Below are 25,558 nucleotides of genomic sequence, written 5' to 3' on the forward strand. Positions count from 1 at the left end.
ATATGGTTGGGATCATTTCAAACTTTTGTCCCTCTGGTCCTCCGAGACCTAAATAATAATACTACTAATAACTGCGGTATTTGTTAAGTGCTTACTATGTGCCAAACACTGTACTAAGCTCTGGGGTAGACACAAGATGATCAGGTCCCACATGGGGCTCACATTTTAAGTAGGAGGGAGAACAGGTATTGGATTTGTAGATGAGGGAACTGAGGCAGAAAGAAGTCAAGTGACTTGCCCAAGGTCTCACAGCAGGTAAGTGGCAGAGCCGGAATTAGAACTCAGTTCCTCTGACTCCCAAGCCCGTGTTCTTTCCACTAGGCCACGCTGCTTTTCTATTCCCAGAATTCTTAACTGTGTGGGGTGGGAGGGGGAGAGAAGAGTGAATGGTCTGGCCAAAGGTTAATAGCCAGTTATCTTAACTAGGAAGTAATAATGAGAGTAGTAGTAGTAGTAATAGTACCAGTGGTAGTAATAGTAGTTATGGTGTTTACTGAACACCTACTGAGTATAGTACTCTTCACTAGGTGCTTGGGAAATCACTTAGAAGCCCAAGACACATTCCTAGCCCACAGGGAGCTTGCGTGCTAGTGACAGGGACAAAAATCAAAACATTAAGAAAACAGAGCAACAGAATAAATTGAATGAGTATTGCTGATTACAGTCGAATAAACCTGCAATGCTAGAAAAGTATAGTTGAATGAATATCGTTGAATATGAGTCTAGCTGAATAAACTGCAATGCTAGAAAAGATGGATGTGGATGGGCTGATATGATTCAGGGTGATGAAAATATGCAGTGGCTGTCCATCCATTGAGATACCTGCTTCAGTTGAGAGACTTAAGGATGTGATTGCCCACAAAAATAATGTCTCCACATGCTCCACATAGCATTTTTCAATATTCCTAACTGAACACCAGCAAAGGCAGAGTAGCTACTCCCCATACCACTTGATACTAATGAATCAGATCCACCAACAGGAGAGTGGAGGAATTGGTGAATAGTTTTCATTTTTTTTTTTTTTTTGAAGATTACTCCCATGCGGAAGTGGCCATTAACTTGCTCAGTAGAAATTTATTGACTGTTTTTTTAAAGTTTTCTTCTTTCTTTTTCATTATAGCAGCAAAATACAGCAGCGATTACCCCATCTTTAGGGTGGAGATTGAGACTGTGAGTACCACATGGGACAGGGACTGCATCCAACCTGATTGCCTTGTATCTCCCCCAAGCTTGGTTCAGCACCTGGCACATAGTAAGCACTTAACAAATACCATTTAAAAGAAAAAAACCCTGTTCTCCCTCCCTCTTAGACTGTGAGTCCAACACGGGAGGGACCATATCTGATATGGTTGTCCATTATCTATCCCAGCACTTAGCACTTAGTGCTTGGCACACAGTATTCATTCATTCATTCAATCAATTGTATTTATTGAGCAATTACTGTGTGCAGAGCACTGTACTAAGCACTTGGGAAGTACATGTTGGCAACATATAGAGACGGTCCCTACCCAACAACGGGCTCACAGTCTAGAAGGGGGAGATGGACAGCAAAACATGTGGACAGGTGTCATCAGAATAAATAGAAGTAAAGCTAGATGCAGATCATTAAAATAAATAGAATAGTAAATATGTACAAGTAAAATAGAGTAATAAATCTGTACAAATCTGTACTACAGTAGTAGTAGTAGTAATAGTATTTGTTGAGTGCTTACTGATCTCCCATCCTCTTGTTTCTCCCCACTTTAGTCTATACTTCAGGCTACTGCCCAGATCATCTTTGTGCAGAAATGCTCTGGACATGTTACTCCCCTCCTCAAAAATCTCCAGTGGCTACCAGTCAACCTATGCATCAGGCAAAAACTCCTCACTCTCGGCTTCAAGGCTGTCCATCACCTCACCCCCTTCTACCTCACCTCCCATCTCTCCTTCTATAGCCCAGCCTGCACCCTCCAATCCTCTGCCACTAACCTCCTCAACTGTACCTCGTTCTCGCCTGTCCTGCCGTCGAGCCACGGCCCATGTCCTCCCCCTGGCCTGGAATGCCCTCCCTCCGCACATCCGCCAAGCTAGCTCCCTTCCTCCCTTCAAAGTCCTACTGAGAGCTCACCTCCTCCAGGAGGCCTTCCCAGACTGAGCCCTCTTTTTCCTCTCCTCCTCCCCATCCCCCCGCCCTACCTCCTTCCCCTCCCTACAGCACTTGTATATATGTTTGTACAGATTTATTATTCTATTTATTTTTCTTGTACATATTTACTATTCTATTTATTTTGTTAATGATGTGCATCTAGCTTTACTTCTATTTATTCTGATGACTTGACACCTGTCCACATGTTTTGTTTTGTTGTCTGTCTCCCCCTTCTAGACTGTGTGCCTGTTGTTGGGTGGGACTGTCTCTATATGTTGCCAACTTGTACTTCCCACGTGCTTAGTACAGTGCTCTGCACACAGTAAGTGCTCAATAAATACGATTGAATGAATGAAGTGGAAAGAGTATGGGACAAAGTGGCCCATTATCCTAGTCCCAGTTTTGAACTAGCCTTCCTGTGTGACCTCTGCAAAGTAACAAAACCTCTTTTTGCCTCATTTTCACCAGTTATAACATTGGAATAAAATATCTGCTTTCAGTCTCTCTTAAACTTATGGGAGAAATGGTGCCTAACCTGATTATTATGTATATACCCCAGAGTGAAGTATAGTGTTTTGGCATATACTTAAGCATTTACTATCAACATCATCGTTATAATGCCTGTAGTATTTACAGGGTTGCAGTACAAGCTCCACAAGTTAATATTTTCAAATTATTGTTTAGAATGTGAAGTTGCACATCACGCTGCCACACAATCAATTTACAATTAAATATACTCAGTATTTGCCTCCTTAGCTTATAGCGGCAACAGTGACATTCTTTGGTGGTTTTAAAAGCTCTTTTTTAAATCTTTATTTGTGGATTGTTTCCCTCGGTTTGAAAGCGCTACAAAGGGGACCCACCCTATTCAAAGGTCACTTTATGGAATTTCTACCCAATGTGGAGCATTCTACCCTGCTGTTTGTCGTCGAGGAAGATAAATGCTAAACACGCTGAATCGATATGCACAGAATGAGGGAGAGAATTCTATCACTGAACAGCAGGTGAGAATCACCCGAGACACTGTCAGGGAAATACCCTTATCTAACATTTGAACACTGCACATTGAGAATGCTGGGAAGTGGAGATAATAAATAAATTAGAGTGGACCTTTGCGAATAATGTCTGTCAGCATCAAGCTATGAATGGAAGATGACAATAAATTATTTCCTGTTCTCTGCCCTAAATAAACCTGTGCAATGAGTCATTGCGGCTCCTGCTCTCCCCATCAGAGAGGAATGTTGGATGAGCAAGTTGGGGGGTTCAACTTTCCACTGACTTTATCCTACGAAAGAAATTGGATGCTTTTGCGGTTTGCAATTCTCCGCTAATATTATTTAGGCTACTTGGGTCAATAGCTTGAAGGGATCTTTCTAAGAAAAAAAAAAGTTTAGAAAAGCTAACAGTGCTGCTAAGGCAACTTTCAAGATCTCAGAAGAACGCCTTTGATCTTCACATCATGCTGTGATTGTAAACCGTAAAATGTCAGAACAAGCATCACCGAAGCAGCGTGGCTCAGTGGAAAGAGCACGGGCTTTGGAGTCAGGGGTCATGGGTTCGAATCCCGGCTCTGCCAATTGTCAGCTGTGTGACTTTGGGCAAGTCACTTAACTTCTCTGTGCCTCAGTTCCCTCATCTATAAAATGGGGATTAAGACTGTGAGCCCCCTGTGGGACAATCTGATTACCTTGTAACCTCCCCAGTGCTTAGAACAGTGTTTTGTAAATAGTAAGCACTTAATAAATTCCATCATTATTATTATGTACTCACCTGCCTTATTTGTTAAGCGCCTGTATCAAGCACTATTTTTAGCATAAATATAAATTAATCAAGTAGGACATAGTCCCTGTGACACATGGGTGTCACATCTAAGTAGGAGGGAGAACAGGTATTGAATCCCCATTTCACAGTTGAGAAAATTGAGGCACAGAGAAGTTAAGTGACTTGCCCAAAGTCATAATCAGGCAAATGGCGGAGCTGAGGTTACAACCCAGATTCTTTGAATCCCAGGCCCATGAACTTTCCACTAGGCCACACTGCCATCAGCAGTAGAATGAATGTGAATACTTCTTTTGATTCATGTATAAAAGATACAAAATATTTTTTTTAAGCTAGTAGTGGTATTCGGGGAGGGAAACCCCAAAGACATGAGCAGTTTTTTTCTCTTCATATTTCCTCCACTGCTATCATTCATTTGCCTATTTTCATTAGTGTAGAATTACTGCAGATGACATCAAAGCCATTGTCCATGTTTTCCATGGAGACTGCTTAGAAAAACATATCATGCTAGGGTGCAATAAGCAAAGGATCAATGGTACATTCTTCCAAGGCCTGCCAATGCTTGGAAATTAAAGTCATAAGTACAGATGAGGTATTTATTGATTATGTATTCTACTATATGAATGCTGCAAAATGATTTATGAAAAATGGGCTATAAATGCACAGTGTCTAAATCAATCTATTTGATCCTCTTGATCCTGTCATGAAATACAGTGCTGTAACACTCAGTTTTGTTTTTTTTTTTTTATTGTCTGTTAAGCATTTATTATGTGCCGGCCACTGTACTAAGTGCTGGGGCAGATACACGTTAATCAGTTTGGATACAGTCCAGGTACCACATGGGGCTCACAGTTTTAATTCCCATTTTACAGATGAGGAAACCAAAGCACAGAGGAATTAAGTGACTTGCTCAAGGTCACACAGCAGACAAGTGGCGGAGCCGGGATTCGCACCCAGGTCCTTCTGACTGCCAGGCCTGTGGTCTATCCATGCTATATCCGGGAGGGACTGTGGGAGTAGAGGGGGACGGAGAGGTCACTCTGACAAGGGCAGGGGGGATGGAGTGTCTGGCATGGTTGCAGAGTGGGCCAGCCACTGAGAACGTGTGGGGAGGGTGGGTGCCATGCCACTATCAGCCTACATCATATAACTGGCAGAAGTTAACAAGGGGGGCCATATTGGGTCGTTGGTAAAACCCTTCTACTAGGAAATGGTAGATCTGATAGGACCCCCAGACACATTCAGAATCCAATCAAACACATCTCCTGCAAACCGCACCCCCTTTTGCAGACCACTATGATACCTATTCATGATCATGTACTCACTAGGACCAATAATCAGCTTCTAAGTCTGTTTCCTGTTGTAATGATGATGATGAAAACGTTGATGTCATTGATCCTTTTCAGTAATTACAGCATGTCCTTTTATGAAATATCTTCAAATGAAAGGAATGCACGTCATATTAAGCATCATATCATGACATTAATGTGACAATTTGACTAGCTCTTGCATTCATATATTATGCAAGTGTTTCATAGTTTCATAGCTTTATTTACTAACAGAATAGTTGTCTTTGTCTCCTAGTCTTTTTTTCTTGTCCTTCTATAGTCTATCAATCAACAGTATTGACTGATTGCTTAACGGATTAATCATGTTTTTTGTTACTGTGTATCAAACACTGTACTAAACTCTGGGGTAGATACAAGATAATCAGACCGGGCACAACCCCTGTCCCACATGACATTCACAGCCTAAGTAACTGTGTACAAAGCACTGTACTGAGCATTTGAGAGAGGTAGAAAACACTATACTTATCCTCAAGGAACTGAAAATCTAACCAGGATACAGCCACAGATTAATTTACATATAAGAGAAAGAGGAGATTGGAAAGATAAATGGGTGGAAAAGCAAGGGCTTAAGTATGCTAAAATGACATGCACAATGTGCTATATGCATGAAAGTCAAATTTGCTATTACCTCTTCAAAAGAAATATGTAGAGGAGAATGGGAGACTTTTTTGCATTGCCTAACAGCAACAACAGAAAAGCAATCAACTCCCAGTCTCTCTTCATCTATTCTGGACACACTGCTCTTTATCTCTTTATCCACTCATTAAAGGTGCCATATTTAAATGATTTTTGCTGTTTTACTTAACATCAGATCTCTCCCTCTATACTGTAAGCTCATTATAGGCAGGGAACATGAGTGTCAACTCTTTTGTATTGTACACTCCTAAGTCCTTAGTACAGTGCTTTGCACATAAAAAGCACTCAATAAGTACCATTGATGATGATGTTCCCATAATTGCACATTTTACAGTTTCATGATTTTAAAAAACTAGGTTATCGAAACATGCTTGAAATATGAAAGTGCAACTTTTTCATCTTGAGACTCTGAGTACTAGTTCTTAGTTTTTCCTCCAGATCCTTACTGACCTTCAGCTGTACTTCATGGCCTCCACTGGATTCTTTCAGAAATCCTCAGTAAAGCCATGCACGTTAAGGTTCTGACAGGAGCCAAAACACACAAATTCCACTGTTGACTTGTACTTTGTGTGGCTTTTCTTTTTGTCTGGTGCTATTTCTAGACCTACAAGATGTGCATCGTTTCATAAACATGGCCTCTTTCATAAGGTCCTGGCAAAGTTCCTGGAATCAGCTAGTTTGGATACAATCACCCTGAATGTTATATGGCTATTTTCCCCTTTCTTTACGAATTTTTTCTGGCATGATCAGAATGAGAAGGGTAAACAGGGGCACTGAAGTAAATATTCAAATGCAATAATCCAAGGTTTTCAACTGAAATCAGTTGATAATATGAACTGAGTGCCTCCTATGAGCAAAGCACTGTGCCAAGCACTTCAGACAGAGTCGAATAGTAGGCAACCTATCAGATAAAACAAAATAGTAGGCAATCTAACGGGAGACAGGCACTAAAATCATTTGCAGATGGGGGAAAGGAAAATATGGAATATGAGAAATATGGAAGCAAATGTTCTTTCCAGGGTTGGAGAAGGGAGAATAAAATCAGATAAGAGATTTTCGCTTTCCTTATTTGCATCTCAGCCATGATTCAGGATTCCATATTTTTCATGCAGAAATCGACCATTGGTCAAAGATGAAATGACTGCTGTAGTTGAAAATATTTTTTTAATATTCCCTTCAGTTAGAGTGCAGTCTCCTTGAGGGCAGGGAATGTCTCTCTTTTTTATTCTCTGTTTCCTAAACACCAATCCAGCTTCCTGCACAAGGTGCATGCAAAATACGTACTAATTCTGCTACTGCTGAAAACCACCCATGGCACCTTATCACCAGCAGCAAATAAGATTTCAATCCCTAAGAATAAACATACTATCGATAGAGCAAGCCACCGGGGCTTCCCACTCACAAGAGACCATTCAAATGTGCTATCCTCACTTGTGATACTGCTAAGACCAAAGAACAGCCCCTCTCTTTGGATCCAAGGAAAACATAGTTTCTTTTTCCTGAAAATGATCCCAATCACTTGACAAATCTCTGCTTGCTCCTTGGCCTGGGCACTGCTCAAGGATGGAAGGATCTGGTGAGGAGAGAACCATCATCTATTTCTGTTCAATTATCCTCTCTAGGCAACTTCTTCAGTGATCATGAGAACAATTCCAGCAAATGGCTCAAGAAGGGGGTCAGACAGCTCTCAAAGGGCAGCATGGCCTAGTGGCCTGGTAGTCGGAAGGACCTGGGTTCTAATCCTGTCTCTACCACATGTCTGCTGTGTGACTTTGGGCAAATAACTTCACTTCTCTGGGCCTCTGTGACTTCATCTGTAAAATGGGGATTTAGTGTAAGAGTCCCATGTGGGACAGGTATTGTGTCCAACTTAACTTGTATCTACTCCTGTGCTTAGAACAGTGCTTGGCACATAGTAAGGGCTCAACAAATACTATTATTATTATTATTATTAGAGATCAAGGAGTAAGCATTTAAGAACCCAAGTGTTCCAGGTGCCCTTTTCTTAATGGTAGCGTTCCATGGAAACTCAATAAACATGTGATTCACTTCTCGGTAGTGCTTCAAGGACAGTCAAAGCATGTTTAAAAATGCACATTTGGAAAGAATAGCACAGCAGTTTATTTTTCAGAGTGACTATGGAGCTACATTACACTGAACTTAGCTGGGTGTTGATTTGAGTTAACTAGCGGTTGTTCCAGTCTCAATGACATTTTTTGAACTGTAAGCAGCTATGTGCCAAAAAGCTTAAAACGGCAGACGTGAAAATGCAGGTGTCCTTGCATATTCAAGGTATTGAATGGGTTATTGTTCAGTTTTCAAATGCAGCTGTCACAGTGCAACCTTTTATAGGAAAACAGATTGAGAAACAGAGTGGCCTAGTGGAAAGATCACTGGGTCTGCGAGTCAGAGGATCTGGGTTATAAACACGGCTCTGCTACTGACCTGCTGTATGACCTTGGGAAAGTCAGTTAACTTCTCTGTGTCTCAATTACCTCATCTTTAAAGTGGGGATCAAGACTGTGAGCCCCACATGGGATATGAACTGTGTCCAACCAACCTAATCAGCTTGTGTATACTCCAGCACTTGGTACAGGGCCTGGAACACAGTATGCACTTACATACAATTTTAAACTAAAGCTCTTGATAGAGACTCTAACTCTTGTAAGGGCATCCGTGCATCTCGGGACCTATAGTGAATAAACAAAATGCCTTTAAAGCAACTATGTTGTGTCACAAACTCAGATGAGACCATTTCCTTTTTCAAATATGTATTCATTTTAATTCCTTCCCTGATATCCAGCCTCTCCCCTCTCCAGTCAATTCTTCACTCTGCTAACCGTATCATTTAGAATAATAATAATAATTCTACCCACATCTCTCCATTCCTCAAAAACCTCCAATGGTTGCCCATCCATCTCTGCACCAAGAAGACAATCCTGACCATTAGCCCTAAGGTCCTTGCACTCAATAAAGTAAGAAGAATCACTGTACTCCAGTGGTTCAGAGCCATGATCGGGGCCTGTAAAGGGAGTGAGTATCCAAAATTTGCTGCCACATTTTTCTAAATCCTGGCTGACATTTGTAGGGAATCTATTCTGAATTGCTACAGAAAAGAGCATGGTTTCAAAATGGAGAGAGAGAGAGAGAGAGAGAGAGAGAGAGAGAGAGAGAGAGAGAGAGAGAGAGAGAGAGAGATACTTTGGGATGGAAGAGGGGTAAGGGATATAAGGAGGAAAAGTGAGGGGAAAAGAGAAGAGCCAGGTAGAATTGGAAGCTTCTGGTACAAATGGGAAAAAAACCACATTATTTGGGTGAAAGCAAAGGAAATCAGGGGAGTTCTGTTTCACAAAAAACAGTGATCCCCCAATTCCAGAAAAGGTGATCTAGATCTGAAAAGAGAGCTCCCTTCAGAATCCTGAGGGTACCAATATCTGATTTCCAACCCTTTGATCTCTGTAGATGCAGCAATTCAAATTTATTGGATTCACTTTTAATTGAGTTCCCAAAAGAAATGTCTTTTCCTTTGACTGATAATTTCAAAGTTAAAATGAAAGGTTTTGGAAACTGTTGGGTCATAGAAGCAAAGGAAAATCCACTGTGAGACTTTCTTCTTTTACTGACAGGAGTGAAGAAGAAGTGCTTGTAATTACAGGAGTTAATGTTTTCCTATATTGAGTGTCAAATGAAGGCTACCTAATAAAGGGTTTCAGCTGAATTTGTTCTAAACTACCCATACTACTCCATTTTATTTAAAGCTATTGGATTTCTTTCTGTTATTTAGGTGAACTGTTACTCTCAATCCATTCTATTTTCTTTTCCTTCAACAAGGTCTAGAATGGATGAATATAAGTGAAAGTAGAAAATGGAAAAAAAAGAAGATAAAATACAAATTTTAATAATCCCTGGCATTCTTTTTTGAAAATGGAATCCACCCTTTAACTGTATCCTCAAGATTTTTGAACTTTAATGTCTCTGAATTAATTTAATCAATTTGACTCATTTAGATACATAGAGAGATCAGGGACAATTCATCCACATTTCAGTGGAAATACGGCAAACCCAATGGCTGTTTTAATAAATAGGATACCATTTATTTGAGCACTGGACAGGCACTGTAGACTATATCCTGATTGATATTGTTGGACATTAGCATTATACATGGCCAAGCTGGACAACCTAAATTCTACATCCAATTAATTATGGGTTAAACTCTTAAAAGATGACTATCGAAACAATCTGAATGATCAAAATACTTTGCAGAAAATATCATGTGGTATTTCTGGAAGGCTGTTTCTCGTTTAGAGCCTTAAAATTCATCTCCCATTTTTGCCTGTAGGAGACTTAAATATCATATAGCTTCTAGGATGAGAGCCAAGCAGAGACTCCTTATTTATCATAGGTGGCAATATAAAAAGACTTTCAAACAATAGTTTCAGAAGGTGTAAACTATTTTCTCCCCAATTTTTACAACAGATTTCTGATATTTTCAACAACCTTATATTGGCACTCTGTGGCATAAATTTTTAAATTCTCAAACCTTCACGTGCCAAACTATATTACATCTACAATGTGTTTGAGAGTGAAGTTAATTGGAAATTACTGTACAGGAGAGGATTTGGCATAGTTGTTCAATTAAATAATGCAAAGAGAAAAAATAATCTGAAATTCAAATGAAGAATGGCAGACATATGAAAGTGGTAGGGAGAATGAGTTTTAATTATAGAGTCTTTCTTGGAGGGAAGAGATCTCTAGGAAGATTTTTTTTTTCAAAACACAAAGTCTACATTTTCACAGGGAACGTTTAGGTGGGCTAGATAGTGGTGGAGTAGTGTAGGTTGTGAAGGAAAAATATTGCCTGATGCAACTTCCAATCACTGGCTATTTATTTGTCTATATCTTATTAGCCATCTGCCTTTGGCTGATCTGACATAATAATAACAATATTTGTTAAGGGCTTACTATGTGCCAGGCACTGTACTAAGCGCTGGGGTGGATGCAAGCAAATTGGGTTGGACACAGTCCCTTGTCCCGTGTGGGACTCACAGTCTCAATCCACATTTTACAGATGAGGCAATTGAGGAATGGAGGAGTGAAGTGACTTGACCAAGATCACATAGCAGACAAGTGGCAGAGCCGGAATTCAAACCCATGATTCCCAGGCCCATGCTGTACCCATTACACCAAGCTGCTTCTCTAATAAAAGGGCGACTTGGTGAGATTACCAATCTTGAGCAAACTTTTCCTTCTGTAATAATCAGTGCTATTATTACATTTATTAAGCACTTTCTGTGAGCAAAACCATTGTGCTAAACACTGAGGAAGATAACCAGCGAGGGTACAGGCTCTGTCCAACATGGGACTAGCTGTTTCAAGGGGGAAGAGATTATCCCCATTTTAGAAATGAAGAACTGTGGTTCAGAGAGGCTAACTGGATTTCCTAAATCATAGAGTAGGCTAATAGTGTCAGAGTTGGGATTGGAATCCAGGTCTCTTGACTCTCATGGCTGTGCCCACTCCACCAGACTATACAGCTTCTACTCAGAAAAAAAAAAAATTGAGAAAGTTTTATCCATTTTTCCAGAATTTTGAGTTTGTAAATGAAGTGAGAGAATCAAGTAATGGGGGGTAAAGTGAAAAAAAAAAGGGAGTAGTGGAATTGGAAAATAATAGATGAAATATCATATGTATCTGTGGAGCTGAAAAGGAAGTAAACAGCAGAAAAGACAATCTGGCATTGATTATTCAATTTATTTAAGAAACTCTCTATTTGAACATCTAATAGCATTCCTGGCAAATGGATTCAGTAAATCAACTACTTTAAATAACACACAATTGATTTGTTTGTTTAACGCTACTCTGCTATGCATAGGAAGAGAGTTTGTGCTGACTGAAGCCCTCATTCTGCCTTCTCCTGAAAGACAGTAACGCCTTACGGTCATTACCATTGCTATTATCCTGCCTGGGAATATTCCCACATTTTATACAACTGGCAAATAAACTAGCCTACTCAGTTATGCTGTTTTCAGCATTCTTTGAATTTATATATTGCAAAATTCTATACCTACAGCAACTGGGATCAACATTTAGAGTAATCTAGACTGGAGGTAAAGAAGTAGGTTATACATAAATAAAGGTAGACTAGAAATTCTGCTTTGTGTCCCATGCGTCATTCTATCTGTTAGTGAAATAAACTGACTGAAAGTCTCTATTTTATGTTTTACCATCAGCATCATTGACTCTTTAAATCTTTAAAGGAGTTCTATCAAATGCCAAAATAATGCAAATCACCTTCCTGAATGAATTAATTTCTCATTAGTGAGACTTTAGGCATTTTCTGAATGATGTTTTGCTATAAGAATAGTTTAAAAATAATATTCTGCAAAGCTATTGGTAGAATTGCCCAAGTGTTGAATTTGGTTGTCAGAATTTCAGGGACCTTTCTGACCTTTCCCCATAACCAAAACAATCCCACAGGGTTACAACCTATATCGGGTCTAAACTAGAAGAAAACTAGGTATTAGGTCCTAATTTTTCTTCAGTCTATTCTAACCTTAGGTGAACACGACTCAGAGTTCAAAAAACAAACATTACTTGCAAGAATAACAAGAATGGTGAGGTCAACAATTTTCAATTACAATAAAAGCTTTATTTTCTGGCATACACCAGAGATGGGAGGTGAAGATTAGTCAAAAGTGCCAGTTGGCTAAGAACCCCTGGCTGAAGTTCACTGTTTCACGGTGAGCTGAAATGGTTTGCTAATCCATTAAACACAGATCTGATGCCCCACATCTCAGTAGAGGGGAACGTTCCCTGGAGATGACGCAAATATTGTCAATGCTCAAGATGTTTGGTCCCCTAAGTAAGCACTTATCAACTCATTCCTCACTCCATCCACAGCACTTCTGTTGTGAGCCTCTCCCTTCCAAAGAGAGATTGGAAAATTGTGTCTAACTTTCAACCCTTATTCTCTTCATACACAATAAGCACTTAATAAATGCTATTCCTATTATTACTTAGGTTCATATCTTACGCACCCTGTTTCTTCCTCCCATTTATAATAGACTTGAGTGTCTGTCTTCCCCACTAGACTATAATCTCCTTGAGGGGAATTTTTCTAATTACAATAATAATAATAATAGCATATATTAAGCGCTTACTATGTGCAAAGCACTGTTCTAAGTGCTGGAGTGGTTACAAGGTGATCAGGGGGTCTCACAGTCTTAACCTCCATTTTACAGATGAGGGAACTGAGGCCCAGAGAAGTTAAGTGACTTGCCCAAAGTCACACAGCTGACAAGTGGCAGAGTCGGGATTTGAACCTGTGACCTCTGACTCCAAAGCCTGGGCTCTTTCCACTGAGCCACGCTACTTCTCTATTCTATTTCACTCTCTCTAGTTCCTACTACAGTGCTTTGCACACAGTAGGTGCTCAACCAATACTCTTGATTCACTGGCAATTCCTCTTCACAAGAGCTTCAACAGTCAAATTTGTCTGTGGGTCAGTGATATCCTGCTTGCTGGTCAAAGCAACTTGGACCACCCCAGGACCTTCAGATATCCTCAAGGCATTACTGATAGAATGGCAGTTGGAGAGGCCCTCTTGGAGTTTTCCTTATCACCACTGGAGAACAGCAGTCCTGTGCCCCCGCAACCTCAAAGCCTTACTGAAAAAGCACATCTCCTCCAAGAGGCCTTCCTTGATTAAGACAACTTTTCCTTCTCTTCAACTCCCTTCTGTGTTGCCCAGACTTGCTCCCTTTATTCATCCCTGCTCCCAGCCCCATAGCACTTACATATCTGAAATTTACTTATTTGTATCAATGTCTGTCTCTCCCTCTAGTCTGCAAGCTCGTTGTGGGCAGGGAATGTGTCTGTTTTATTGTACTCTCCCAAATGCTTAGTACAGTGCTCTATACACAAGTGCTCAATAAATTCGATGGACTGCACAGGAATCTATTCAATCCACCTTTGCTTCAAGGTTTGAGAATCCTAATAACCTGGGAAACCTTTTCACTTAAACAAATGACCAACATCACTAAGGGTCTTAGAAGTGACTCCAGGCAATATATTATTATTATTATTATCATTATTATTATTATTATTATTATTATTAGAGAAGCAGTGTGGCTCAGTGGAAAGAGCATGGGCTTTGGAGTCAGAGGTGATGGGTTCAAATCCCAGCTTTGCCACTTGTCAGCTGTGTGACTTTGGGCAAGTCACTTAACTTCCCTGTACCTCATTTCCCTCATCTGTAAATGGGGATTAAGACTGTGAGCCCCCCGTGGGACAACCTGATCATCTTGTAACCTCCCCAGCACTTAGAACAGTGCTTTGCACATACTAAGCACTTAATAAATGCCATTATTATTATTATTATCATATTTATTGAGTTCTTTCTATGCCCACAAACATGGGATGTCATGTAGCTGGAACAATCTGAATTAACAAAAAACCTAAAGATGATATACCTGGAATCCGTACATGTAACCAAATATTCCTGTCGGTGATATGGAAGATAATGCTGTCACCACTTTGTTTTTTACCTAGGCAATGCACTAAGGCTGTGCTGATAGACAAAGAAGAAGGAAGCCAAGTAAATAAAGCCAACATGACTTTGACTAACTGTTAAAGAGAAAAGTCATAGGCTTGCTCAGGACTGCCAATACCAGACCACCCCTCCTTGGGTCGTCTGTCATCATTTGGAAGGGGACTGACCTCTTAGCTAATAGGAAGCAAGCTTCACATCATCAGGGCCTCCTCTGTATCCTTCTGAAAGCAAGACAAAGGAAAGTGAAGGGTGGGATACTGACTATGAACATGTGTTGAATGTCCTAGGCTGTCTGTTGTCTGCTTCCCTCTGATGTTTGCTGTCAGGAAGCAATAGGACTGAGTGGATACAGTGCGGGACTGTGAATTAGAGGGACATGGGTTCTAATTCCTGCTCAATCACTTGTCTGCTGTGTGATCTTGGCCAAGTCACTTCCCTTCTCTGTTCCTCAGCTACCTCATCTGTAAAATGGGATGAAAACTGTGAGCCCAATATGGGACAGGGACTGTGTCCAACCTAATTAACTTGTATCTACCCCAGCACTTAGAACAGTGCTTGACATATAGTAAGCACTTAACAAATATCATTATTATTATTATCTAAGATTCAGCCATAAGTGACTTCTTCATGTGGCAATAAAGTTACACCTTTGAGAGAAAGGATGTTAGAGGGGGGTCAATTTAGTCATTATTCTAATTTGGTGGTTATTTTATTTAGATTAAACCCTATTTCCCTTTTTTTTCTCCAAGCGAAGTTCTCTGGCAGCCTGTGACTAAACCAGTTGGCTTTTGTTCATCTGATCGTTATCTTGGCCCCGACAGCCTTAAACCTCAAGGACTGTAATGCTTGTATTCAGCATTCTCTGCGGCGTTCTTTCCTATTTGGGTGCCTGTCACATAACCTAGTTTGGTTCTTGCCTGGTTCAGGAGTTTGATTCAGTCAGGGTTCCTAATTCCATACGTTCCTCTGATAGTCCTAAAAAAGGATGGCCAGTTTGGGTCCTTGTTTCTTGGTATAAAGTAAAATGGCCCCAATTTTGATCCAAAGAGGGAAAACCCATGTTGAAATCAAATACCAAAAGAGATAGGCAGCAGTGGGGATAGGACATTTTCATCCAATTAACGGGCCAGGAAGATCTGTGGACCTAAAAACTCCAGGTCCATCCACCCTCTGGTTCTGAAGGAGACTACCATCAGGGTAGTCTGATGCCTACACTTTGTCACACTGTGGCACCCTGGTTCTCCCTCTCATGCTGGTACTGAGGTGAGAGAGGCAGGCCGGGAAAGGAGCTAAGACAATGCCCAGCCTCCAAACAAAAGAGATGACAATGGCATTCTCCCTCCGACTCCCGGGTACAAATGCACTTGTTTCATTTGAGAAGCAGCATCTTTGCCCACACACACACAACGCAAATATTAATTAGGGGATTCATACTGTGAGCCCCATGTGGGACACGGACTGTGTCTGAACTGATTATCTTGTATGTACCCCAGCACTTAGCGCAGTGCCTGACACCTAGTAAGTGCTTAACAAATGCCATTAAAAAATATTTTTTTAAAAAATGACATAATAGGCAAAAAAATGACTAATTTCAGGAGCATATAATAATGATAATAATAATAATGATGGCATTTGTTATGCGCTTACTATGTGCAAAGCACTGTTCTAAGCACTGGGGAAGATACAAGGTGATCAGCTTGTCCCACACTTTTAATCCCCATTTTACAGATGAGGTAACTGAGGCACAGAGAAGTGACTTGCCCAAAGTCACACAGCTGACAATTGGCAGAGCCGGGATTTGAACCCATGACCTCTGACTCCCAAGCCCATGCTCTTTCCATTGAGCACTGTCTTTTCTAAGGATCTGCTGGTGGACCTTCCTGAACACAGATATTAGTGGTTAATGAGTTTTAAGTATCATAGAAAGGGAAATAATAATAATAATGATGATGGCATTTGTTAAGCACTTACTGTGTGTGAAGCACTGTTCTAAGTGCTTGGTGAGATACAAGGTGATCAGGTTGTCCCACGTGGTGCTCACAGGCTTAATCCCCATTTTACAGACAAGGTAACTGAGGCACAGAGAAGTTAAGTGACTTGCCCAAGGTCACACAGCTAAGTGGCAGAGCCGGGATTCGAACCTATGACCTCTGACTCCCAAGCCCTCCCATGTAAGTTAGCGGCAGCTTCCCGATTACTTATGTTTATGATCATGCCTTTAGGGCAGTGTTACTGAAATAGTGGGGCTGTTCCAGAGGGACGAGGATCTATAGTAGAAGAGGGCAGAGAGCAGAACCCAGAGTCCCAATGGTAGAACAGAGCCTGAGGCAGGTTCACTTGTGCATGGTTTAATTCTTATAAATAAATACATTCTGTGTTTCAGAAAACAAGTGATGGCTGTTTTGCTACTAGGTGAATAAACCCAACTATCATTTCAGTGAAATTATCTTCAGCACTGTAGAAGGGCAGAGCCACTGATGCCACCTAACTCTGTTAAAGCGTACAGTCCTAGGGATCACAGAATACCATAACAATAATAATAATGAAGGCATTTATTAAGCGCTTACTATGTGCAAAGCACTGTTCTAAGCACTAGGGAGGTCACAAGGTGATCAGGTTGTCCCACGTGGAGCTCACAATCTTAATGCCCATTTTACAGTTGAGGTAACAGAGGCACAGAGAAGTTAAGTGACTTGCCCAAAGTCACACAGCTGACAATTGGCCAACCAGGGATTTGAACCCGTGACCTCTGACTCCAAAGCCCAGGCTCTTTCCACTAAGCCACATCAGCTTCTGTTGAACTTTGCCAATTGGAGAAGCAGCGTGGCCTAGTGTATGGAGCACAGGTCTGGGAGCCAGAAGGACCTGGCTTCTAATCTCAGTTGGGCTGTTTGTCTGCTGTGTGACCTTGGGCAAGTCACTTAACTTTTCTATGCTTCAGCTGTGAAATGGGGATTTAGACTGTGAGTCTCATGTGGGACAGGGACTGTGTCCAACCAGATTTGCTTGTATCCACCCCAGAGCTTGGTACAATGTCTGGTACAGAGCAAGCACTTAGCAAATGCCAAATTTCTTATTAACAAATGCCATTATTATAACACCACATTGCAGAGGGGGTACTCAAAAAGTACCATCAACTAGTTCTACTAGTCAGCCCTTGGTGGGGGAGGCAGAGTCATAACGGCACTTCACTTATTCAATCAATGATATGTGACTGTTTTTTGTGTGCAGAGCTGTATAATAAGCACTTGAGTAGCAGTGCTATTTAGTGAACACTTTACTATCAATCACATTTATTGAGCACTTATATGAGCAGAGCACTGCATGTACTAAGTGCTTGGGAAAGTACAATATAACAGAGTTGGCAGACACATTCCCTGACCACAATCAGCTTGGTACAGTGAAATAGAGTTGATATCAATCAATCATAATGATGGAGCACTTACTGTGTGCGCAGAGCATTATATTAAGTGCATAAGAAGGCACGGTATAACAGAGTTGGTAGACATGTTTCCTACCCTCAAAGGGTTTACAGTCTAGAGGGGGAGGCAGGCATTAAAAGAAATTACAGATAGAACAATAATACTTATGGAATTTCTGAAGCACTTTCTATGTGCCAAGCACTGTTCTAAGCACTGAGATTGGCACAAGGTAGGTTGGACACAGTCCCCGTCCCACATGGGGCTCACAGTCTCAATGCCCGTCTTACAGATGAGGTAGCCGAGGCCCAGAGAAGTTAAGTGACTTGCCCAAGGTCACGCAGCAGACAAGTAGCAGAGCCAGGATTAGAACCCATGACCTTCTGGCTCCCAGCTCTGTGCTCTATCCACTACACCATGCGGCTTATTAGTGCTGAGAGGCTGAGGATGTGGCGGGTGGGGGATGAATATCAAGTGCTTAAAGGGTACAAATCCAAGTGCAGGGACGACGTAGAGGGGAGAGGTACTAGGAATCCTCAAAGCCTTCCAAACTAGTGGGGAAGACAGACAATGAAATAAATTCCAGATAGGGCTGGAGTCACAATATAAGCCTACAAACATAAGGGCTTTAGTGGTGGGGAGGGGAGGTGAGTACCAAAATGCTTAAGAGGTACAGAGTCAACTGAAAAGGCAACACAGAAGAGAAGGTGAATAGGGTGGGGAAATAAAAGGTTCATTAGAGAAGCCTTCATGGAGGACATATAATTTTAGTAGGACTTTGAATCTGGGGATAGTAGTCATCACTGGTACAGTGGATGGGAAACATTTTAATACATGTTTTATGAACTCTAATGCTTCCAAGGAATGAATATATATAAATATCATCATTATTATACTATCATTAATAAGTGCTTTCCAATGTACAAAATACTACGGGAGCTACACGATAATCAGATCAGACACAGTCCCTCTCCCTTGTAGGGATAGCCATCTAAAAGGCCGAAGAGAAGGAATTGGGTTTCAAAATTTAGAATACACGAACCTTAGACTATTCCTACATGGTTTTGTTTATGATTCTTCTGAGAAATGTACAAAATGCATAAGAAAAACCTGAAAAGGTGAGAATGAAGCTAAGGTCAAAACTTGATTTTAGAAACAATAGCTGAACAGAGAATAGAACATAGAGACATTCAAATACAGAAACTAAGGATAATAATGCCTTGCTTTTTTGTAGAATGGTTTTATTTTACCTTAGCACTTTCACATCAATGATCTCATTTGATCTCACAATATCTTGTTGAGGAAGGGCAAGGCGGGCACCATTATGCCTATTTTACAGATAAGGAAACTATGGAACGGAGAAGGTGAGTGACAGGCCTAAGGTCTTCCAGCACGTTAGTGGCAGAGCTGTGATTTGAACCCAGGTTTACTGATTCCCAATCCTGAGCCTTCTACACTAAATTCTAGGAGTTGTTCCTAAGATTAGATTTCACTGTTATATATATTTTAAACAATTTAAAGAGGAAACTGTCTCCTTGCCTAAAACATTCATCTCAATTAAATGAAGGCACCAAAAGATTACACAAACATTACTTAAATCAATGAAAGCAATAAGGAGAAAAATGAAATGATTTTCAGAAATAATTCCAGGACGCAAGGAATGTCTGAAATGAAGAACATGAGAGACATAGACATGTAATCATAACACTACTCAGTGTCCATAAAATGCCACTGAAACCCGAGAATACGGATTTCTGTGGACTTGAGCAATTTGGGGACCTCTTGTCCACTTTCTCCCTCTGTCCTGGAACTCTCTCCTGCTTCATAGAAGACAGACCATCATTCTTCCCAACTCAAGGGCTGTGATCATGTCTACTAAACTCCACCTTCAGAACCTTACTAAAATCATCTCTCTTCCAAGAGGCCTTCTCCAACTCATTCTTTCATTCAATCATATATATTGAGCACTTACTGTGGCACAGCATTGTACTAAGTGCTTGGGAGAGTACACTATAACAATAAACAGACATATTCCCTGCCCACAATGAGCTTACAGTCTAGAGGATACCAGCAGTAAGGGTATAAATGTGGACAACGCTGAGATATGCTGATAAAGACCAATGACTTGTTTAAGGCTGATCTAAGAGTAATCAATAAATACCATGGGTGGATGGGTTATTTGATTTATACTATTTCTTAGAAGAGTTTACATTCCAAGACAGATACATGAAATCACCCTACACCCACACACCCACACCTATGATTAGTAAACAAGATTTAGGCAACAAAAAACCACTCTCACAGAACTCCTGTGATTTGCGTTGTCTTACAACTCTGAGTCTTCAGATTTGAGTTTCCTCTTTTAATAATAATGGCATTTATTAAGCGCTTACTATGTGCAAAGCACTCTTTTAGCCAATATGAGACTAGTTTCATTAAGCAGAGTGGCTCAGTGGAAAGAGCCTGGGCTGGGGCTTTTAGACTGTGAGCCCACTGTTGGGTAGGGACTGTCTCTATATGTTGCCAACTTGTACTTCCCAAACGCTTAGTACAGTGCTCTGCACACAGTAAGTGCTCAATAAATACGATTGATTGATTGATTGATTGATTGGGGAGTCAGAGGTCATGGGTTCTAATCTCCATTCTGCCACTTGTCAGCTGTGTGACTTTGGGCAAGTCACTTAACTTCTCTGTGCCTCAGTTACCTCATCTGTAAAATGGGGATTAAGACTATGGACAACCTGATCACCTTGCATCCTCCCCAGCACTTAGAACAGTGCTTTGCACAAAGTAAGCACTTAACAAATGCCATCATTATTATTATTAATAATAATAATAATAAAAACAGCAGTATAAAGGACAAGGCAGGTATGATTAGAAAGAACCTTCCCTAAACCATTTTCTGATTTTGGGAAATGTCCTAGAAGACCAATAAAGGAAAAAAAAATAGTATCAGGTAAGAATAAGCTATTCTGGGTGGTGGTTTGTGTGTGCACACGTGCATACATATAATTCAAATAGCAACTTATTTTGGTAAACTGATGCAGATTTCATATGTGATTGTACTGGCAATTAAAAGACCAAAACACATACCTTACTCCCCATCTGTTACTAGCTAGCCTGCTATAAATTTCTCTGCTGGAAAAAGGTACTGTAAAAATTGATGGCAGCATTCCCAGATGAAAATAGCTCTTTATTGCTTTGAACTTTTGCCATGGAACATCATTTCATCATTCCATCTTGTTTCATTGTTACATGGAAAAATGATGTGATAAATAAAGGGAAGTTAGCACAAGAGTCCTAAAAGGGAATCTGTCTCCCAATAAGTCTCTTTGCCTCATCCACCCGACTCTGGAAAAAGCAAAGCCAAATTATTTCCAGGAAAAATATGCTCTCTGGGATTTGAAGGTCTGAAGTGATGCTCTACTCCCTAGTGGACAGGGATTTTCTTTTGACAATCTAAAATATTTGGAAAACTAATAAAACTAAAATATAACAACAATCTATATGCAGTACTCAGAACTAAATGCTTGGGGGAGTAGAACTGAGTTAGTAGATGCAATCCCCAACTCTCAAGGAGTTTACTATTTAGGGGGGAGAAGGAGACATTAAAAACCAATAACAGCTAGAAGGAAGACTTGTGGTTTCTCCTTAGTGAATTCACTAAAATGCTTCGCTCGATAAATGATCAAAAGTATTATATTTGGGTGCATTTTACAACAGGGGCAGTCATTCCTAGTCACACTGATGCTCCTTTTGTTGCCTGTTGCTGCTGTTTCCAAGCTTGTCCCTGAGTAGCAGATATTGGAACAACCCTCACTCGCCCCTTTGCTGATTAGCAGGTGTAAAACCATTCTGACCAATGCCATTCTCCTACGGGAATCCTCTTCTAGTTCACAATGTTTGGATTGTGCCAACTTGGGTGTGGAGGTGTGATCGTTAGGTATAGCAATGTAGATATGGATTATGGCTGTACAACTTGATTTTACACAGATGATTTACTCCCAGTTTGCTCACTTTCCTCCCCGAAATCAATCAATCCTACTGCTTACTGTGTGCAGAGCAGCGTACTAAGCACTTGGGGGAATACACTGTAAGGGAGTTGGTAGACACAGTCATGGCTTACAAGGAGCTTAGGGTCTAGAGGGGAGGACCCTTCTGTGGTACGACAGAGGCAAGTATCGTGACTTCCATTTTACAAATAAGGGAACTGAGGCCCAGAGAGGTTAAGCGGCATGCCTGAGATGGCGGTAGATCGGTGGCAGAGCTGGAGCTGGAGCCTAGCTCTTCCGACTTCCAGTATACTTTGTGCCGTCCACATCTTTACCTACACTGACAAGTTTTCTTTTGCCATAATAATGCTGCTTCAATTTGAATGTTTCAAGGAGTAGTGTTGCCCAGTGGGTAGAGCACTGGCCTGCGAGTCAGAAGGACCTGGATTGTTATCCTGCTCTACCACTTGTCTGCTGTGTGATTTTGGGCGAGTCACTTAACTTCTCTGTGCCTCAGTTACTTCATCAGCAAATTGGGAATGAGAACTGCGAACCCCATGTTGGACATAGACTGTGTTCAACTTGATTATTTTGTATCTACCCCAGTGCTTATTAGAGTGCCTGGCACATAGAAAACACTTTACAAAGAGCATAAAAAGCCTTTTCTTTTTGTTTTTTTAATGGTATTTTTTAAGCACTTACCATGAGCCAGGCATCATACTAAGCCCTGGAGTAGATACAAGCTACTCAGGTTGGACACCGTCCATGTCCCATAGGGGGCTCACAGTCTTCATCCCTAGTTTACAGATGAGGTAACTGAGGCAAAGAGAAGTTAAGTGACCTGCCCAAGGTCACACGGCAGACAAGTGGCAGAGCCAGGATTAAAACCCAGGTCCCCTGACTCATCATCAGAGGCCTAGGCCCAATCTCTTTCCATTAGGCCACATTGCTTCAAAGCTGTCAAGAAGTTCCTGGCATGAGTCCTCAGGCTCCCGGACTTCAAAATTCACCTACTTGTATGGGCTGGCTTCACTGTTTGTGAACGTTTCAAACAAATCAGGCTCGATCTGTCCAACATTTGATATCACGCATAGAAAGTGCATTAGAAATATCCTTCAGATTTTGCTCTAAGACACTTATTTCTTTCTCTCCTTCAGTAAGTGAACAGGGTTTTGTTGATTACACCCTATCCTTGGCACTGAATGGTGTTGAATGGAAGTGGTCAGTGGTGTTTAATTTATTAATCCTGTGTGGTCTAATGCTTTTCTCAATGTTTCAGTGACACCGCCCTCAGGCACTGGAATCTCCCCAGAGAAGCCGCAGATTAAGTATTGGCACTACTGTGATGATTCTGCCCAGCTCTTTCCAGAACCTAGAGGGCATCAATAATGAGCATCTAGGGACCTTATGCATAACTGCGCCAGAAGTGTTGTGCCACAGTCATCTGTACAACACCACTCTGGCCAAGTCCAAATCTCCCCCGCTGCCGAAACCTGGCATTTAAGCTGATCTTTGCTTCTCCAGGGCTGCATTTGGCTCAGAAGAAAATTGCTCTAGCCAGTGATCAAATGACAAATATTTCAAACAGAAAGCAAAGATTCCTGAAAAGACTCTCCCAAAGACTCATACAAAAGCCCTATTGTTTCACAAAAGCAGGAGAAAACTTTGCTCCTTCATCTTGATAATGTCCCCTTAATCAACACTGTTTATTGAGCTAAACACACCGATGAGTGTATTAGCTTTAGAAGACACAATCCCTGTCCTCAGGGATCTAACTGTCCAGCTCCAATCAACTCCTTTAAAGCAATCACTATTTTAATTGTATTGGTATAAACAATGATTTCCACCAATTCTATTGTATTGCTAAAAGCAACTATTTCCTCCAATTTTCTATGTTTTTCAGTTATTCTTCCAGGCTTCATCCCTGGAAGCAGCCCCATTGAGTCTGTGGAAAAGCTAAACTTCCTACTAGATCACCTTCCCAAGCAATGCTATTTCCCAAGAATCGATCCAGAGCAGTAACAAGGACATCATGCCTGATACTACTGTATGGACATCACGACATAGGTTTTGTGTGCTTTAAGAAATTCCATTTTTCTCCTGGCTTACCTCGAAAGAAAAAAAGGTACAATAGGACATTACAATTTCAGATCATCAATTGTTCGGTTCATTCATTCAATCATATTTGTTGAGCTGTTACTGTGTGCAAAGGTTGAGAGAGTAAGATATAACAATAGTTGTTCGGTTGTCATTTGTGACTGCTCCTGGAGATCGTGTGACCTGGATGCATGTGGGCTCTAACCTCATGAACCCTGTCCACTAAAAGTGATGGGTAAATTCTGCCACTAAAAAGCAGCCTCTGCCTTTGCTGCCATCGACATAGGGGAGTACAGGTATATCTGAGGGAGATCCCAGGTGCCCCCCTCCCACTTCTCCATCCCCAGGCCAGTGACCAGAATCTCTTTGCCAAGAGAATGACAAACTTGTACAGAGTCACAGCCGTCGTTTGTCTGCTGTGTGACCTTGGCTGAGTCACTTCACTTGTCTGTACCTCAGTTACCTCATCTGTAAAATGGAGATTGAGACTGAGAGCCCCATGTGGGACAGAAACTGTGTCCAACTCAATTTGCTTGTACCTACCCCAGTACTTAGCAGAGTTTCTGACAGACAGTAAGAGCTCAACAAATACCACAATTATTATTACCTTTTATACCATCTTTGAGGCCTACGGGAAAGTAGTGAGTCCTTGCCTCACCCAGAAAGCAAAACCCATGGGCCTTCTGGGCCTTTGTGGAACTTTGTCAAAATCATGCTCATCTTATTGGGTGAACACTTTGAGAGTCCAAATGGTTGGTGCAGAAGAATAAAGACAAACTTTCCATTATGTGCCAGAGAATTATTGACACCCCAAAATTCAATCACAACAGCTATTTGCCAAACAATAAGCTCACTTCTCCATCACTGCTACACAATAAGTCTGCAGACTTTTAAACAGCCTCTACATAGTCTAGAAACATAAGTGCACTAGCACTTGTCTACAGCTCACACAAATAAACTGTTGCATTTTATGGGGATGATACATTTCACACGACTTTGGCTGGTATAAATAGCCTAATATATTGATGGCTTTTGTTCTCCGTTGGTACGGCCCGAATCACTATTTCGTATAGAGCCTGTAGGTATTCAAAGCAATAAGTTTAGAAATATGCAGTGTATTTGCATATTTTTCTTGAGTCTCAAATGTTAGGGATTTTTTATTTTAGTGGTAAACAGAACTGACAACGTATTTAGATGCAAAAATGCCATGATTAATAACATCTATTGAAGGAAAATTAAAACCATCTCTTTCAGTCCCAAAATGAAAAAAAAAATTATGGTAAAAAAATTCATTAGCACTAATCCATTACATCTTAAAATCCCATTATGTAAATACATTATATTTGTATCCAAAACTCATTTGTTGGAAATAATATATGAAAGACTGCTATTCCACTCTGATGTTACAATGCACACACTGGAGCTAGCGAATGAGTTCTGACATTTAAATGGTTTCCAATGAAAACAAAAACCATGCTTGTAGTTAGGCACATCTTCTCCATTAGCTGAGTTACCATGTGGAGTCTATCTCTTTTTCGTAGTGGCATTAGTTAAGCATTTATTATGTACCAGGCACTGTACTAAGTGCTGGGGTAGATAGAAATTAATCA

This window comes from Tachyglossus aculeatus, chromosome X3 (genome assembly GCF_015852505.1).
Source record: "Tachyglossus aculeatus isolate mTacAcu1 chromosome X3, mTacAcu1.pri, whole genome shotgun sequence".
NCBI lineage: Eukaryota > Metazoa > Chordata > Mammalia > Monotremata > Tachyglossidae > Tachyglossus > Tachyglossus aculeatus.